Source organism: Tupaia chinensis, unplaced genomic scaffold, assembly GCF_000334495.1.
Source record: "Tupaia chinensis unplaced genomic scaffold, TupChi_1.0 Scaffold148134_1, whole genome shotgun sequence".
In the NCBI taxonomy this organism is placed as follows: domain Eukaryota; kingdom Metazoa; phylum Chordata; class Mammalia; order Scandentia; family Tupaiidae; genus Tupaia; species Tupaia belangeri.
This window is the reverse complement of record NW_006207985.1, coordinates 68,650-72,867: the sequence shown is the minus strand read 5'-3', so window position 1 is coordinate 72,867 and position 4,218 is coordinate 68,650.

Genomic DNA, 4,218 nt, shown 5'->3' with positions numbered 1-4,218 from the left:
GGGAGATTTTGATTTATTACTTCGTATTCTTCATCTACAAAAGTTCTGTTTGATTCTTTTTTAGTGAGTCTGTCTCATTATGGAATTCCTCCTTCATGTCGTGTAATTATTTTCTAACATCCTGTAGTTGGTTATCTGTTTTCTCTTGCATCTCATTAAGTTTTGTTATGATTAATATTCTGATTTCCATTTTTGTCATTTCTTGTATTTTACCCATTGTTGGTATAAAGTTGCTGTATTCTTTCTCATATTTCTTGAGGCTCTTTGTTTCATAGACATTGGATGAAGCACTAAGTTCTTCTTACTTATTTGGCATAGATTTCTACAGCTGAATGTGTGTGCATTTCTCTGTGGTGCATTTTAGCCCCACACTAGTTTCTCTCTTGTTTCCAAAATTTTCTAGTTCCTGTATGGCTGGGCACTAAGTTGAGAAGGCAGAAAGTAAGGGAGTAGGTTAAGTGGCATGTTTCATGGGTCTGGTGACCCCCCTCCTCCCTGACTCTAAGACACATGAAGGACCAGAGATGAAAGGACCAGCCAAGAAGCCTTAGTCCCTTACTGTGTCTGGGGCCTGCACAGTTCCTGACAGGAGGGTGTGTGTCTGTGAGGTCCCAGTGGCCTCACTCCTCCCAGACTCTCGGACCAAAGGGTGGGTGATGAAAGGATCAACCACACAGTCCCATCACTTCCTGTCTGGGAAATGTGCCCTCTTTGTTTTTATCTACAAAGATAAACTAGTCACATGTTATCAAATAACACTTTATGAAAATAAAAATTATTCTTACGCTGTTATTGATGATCATATTAATAACTAAAAATTCATTAATATTAATATATTAACCAACCATTATACGATATTGTACAAAGCTTTTATAAATTTATTTTAACCTCTCTAAAATCTTATAGAAATAATTCAGATTATGATAAAAATTATACTTTAATATTTGCCCTGATTCTCTGTTTAATCCAGGTTTTTTTTTTTTTTGCCTCTTTCTCTCTTTTTTTTTTTTGAAGAGGTTTTTCCTATAGGGCATGTATGCTCACCAGAAAGAGAAAGAGAGTCAGAGAGACAGAAAATGAGAGATCACCCCCAGGAGGATGGCCACGGCATGTCCGAACCCACAGGACAGTCGAACAGTTTCCCTGGGGGAGGGAGTGAGAGATGGGACAAACTCACGCACACACACACACAGAGTGGGGACAATACGAGGTACCAGTCAAGTCTTCTGTCTTCCATTTATTGAGGAAAAATGGTGAGTTATATACAGGCTGGTGGGCACCGATTGGTTGCCCAAAATGCAAATGAGATAGAACAGCATGAACCAATCATTGGTGTGGGTGGATCTCTCCCATTGCCTAGAAACCCAACCGCTTCTGGGGAGAATGGTTGGTCACATGATTTCTGAGAAATGGTTTGCTCAGTGAGGAAGTGAAACCTAATAGTTTCCAAGATGGTGGATAGCTCAAGGTGGCAGATAGCTTAAGATGGCTTCCGTATGCAGTGCCCTCCACAAGACTACAATTCCTTCTCTTCTATTCTCCTCTCGGGATCTCAGGCATGCACACATGTGCACCTGTTGTGAGTTTAAGCCACCAGATCCGGGACTTGAACCAAGGTCAACTACATGGGAGTCCAGTGATGTAACTATTACACCACCTGCTGGTTTCTTTTGTGTCATTTTTAATATGTGTCATTTTGTTGTAGTTTATAGAACTTAGTACCGGTTAAATCCTTATGTAAACTTGGCTCTCACTAGAATATAAATTGAATGAGGACAAGTTTTGTCTGCTTTCTTATCACTGTATTCTCAATATTTAACCTAGGTGCTCCAAAAATATTTACTAAACCACTAAGTGAATAAATATGCAGGTATAAATTAATACATACGTGTATCTTCATATGCACCTAACTTCAAGAGACTGAGTTTTATCATTTTCACATAGGGATGCTGAGAAAATAGGACTGCATAGTGGTGCTCCAGGAGTTAGATGTTTGGTTAAAGGCTGACAAACAGCAGTAGCTCAGCAAAATATAAGTATTATAGTCTTTTAATAATTTAGATTTTTTTAACATCCTCCTTCCTTAGCCTCCCAGTTGGGACTACAAGTCAGGCCCAAGCCTCCATATTCAGTTCTCTGTTGCTGTTGTTAAATAGGGTTTTGCCATATTGCTTAGACCAGCCTTGAGTTTGTGGTCTTCCCTTCTCAACCTCCCAGGCCTCAGGGACTACAGGGGTATACCTGCTGCCCAGCATTTACATTGGATCAGGAACTGAACCCATGTAGTCCCAGCCTGTGAAGTACAGCATATTGGCAGTAGGTGACACTGCAGCTAGGCCCTGGATTAGAAATTTAGATCAAATTTAGTTTTAGTTTAAAAAAATGGTTCTGCAGTATACTATATATTGAAAAATATCAATAAAGGACACAGGGGGGAATATTTGTCCACTGAGTTATTTTTAAAAAAATATTGTAACACTATCAGAAATGTGAGAAAATAAAGCAATGATCTGGAAGTCGTAGACCCAGAAAGAAAATACAGTAGGATAAGGAGAACATGATTTCTATTGCCTATAATTTCTCAGATTTATAATTAAGAGAAGCTAGTGAAGAATTATGAAGGAATTAAAGTAATTTTTTCTCCCAGTTTTGCTGCATATTTTTGTTGAATGTGCCATTATATCCACAGCCCATTGTTTTCATATTGGCTGGTTCAAGATATGAGAGTTGTTATTCCATTCATGATGCACATCCAACTCTCCACATGAGAAGTCATTGATACTGCTTTTAAAAATAAAAACAGTATATGCTCTCACTAGAAAACCAATGCGGCTTTCTAATTTGCTTTTCCCCCTGCAAGCATTATCTTTAAGATTACACCTGCAAGACAAGGGTTACTCTGCCTTTCAGTAAGACTGTATCTCAAAGAAAAAAAAAATTATATTGGATTAACTATGATCTTAGTCACCCGAGCATGAGACAAATACCCTTCCCCTTCAGGCAACCTCACAATTTAGATGTCTCCTTAAGCAGATCACTGGCCTTGCAACAAATACATGTAAAAGCAAAATAAATCACTCCGTTTGAAAGTAATTTTTCTAAAAGAAACAGAATTAAGATAGTGGAATTCAACCAGACTTGTTAAAACAAGATTTTGCAGCAGACAGTGCATTTGAGGGATGGGAGCTGATCTCACGGTAATGTGGATGTGGCTTAATCATTTGCCAGCAGAGCAGGGATTATTTAGTGAACAGTGCCCTCTGCGTGTGCCGTCTCTCATGTGACAGCATCAGGCCCTTACGGAAATAGAGATATGGACAAAGGGAAATTCAAATAAATTGGTTTATATTTGCTAAGCAATTTTAGGGAGAAAAAAATAAATCTACCAATAAAAGATACACTGTAATTAGTCTCTCTAATGGAAAAGTGGGGTCTGATTAAGAATCTTCTGCTAATGCACTCTAGAGTTAGTTATAACCAAATTACTGAAAACGTTCAAAAAGCCCTTGTATTATTACTTGACTTGCTTTGTTTCATTTGTCAAAAGGCTTCTGCAGCCTTTCTTGCTGAGCAAATGTCCTTTTCGCAGCCTTGCATTTCTGTGTGGGCCTGAATTCCTCAGCCAGTTGTGCCTGATCACCCACAGCAGGCACAATTAAGGGAGTGCATTAGTTCTTCAGTAGATAATAGAAGCTCTTAAAGAGCTTTCTATAAGAGTCTACGTGGCATATTTCTATATTTTTTAAGTCAGCTGGATTCACTGTTTAATAACCTGAACAGCTTGAATAATTTGAAATCACAGAAATACAAAAAAAAGAGGAATGTGTTTTTTCTTCAGCTCCTTCTATACATTATCTTTTCTGTATGTCTGAAATAAATGGAAAGATTATATCCCCAAACCAGTACTACATGCTTCTTTACATAATATTAATGTGGATTAGCTAGCAATGCTACTCTTTATATGCATAGCTTAGTTTGATCACTGACTGCAATAAATTCATTGGTAAGCAATAGAATGCAGAAGTAACAAATCAATACTGGAAACAAAATTGTTATTTTTCTCATGTGTTCAAACCTTTTAATTGCAATAAGCAAAGTAATTTGAAGAAAAGGCTTTGAAATGCATAAAACAATAGTGAAGCTTCACTTTTCTAATACCTAGGTGCTTGGAAGAGAGATATTCTAATTGCTAGAATATATATATAAATATATATATAT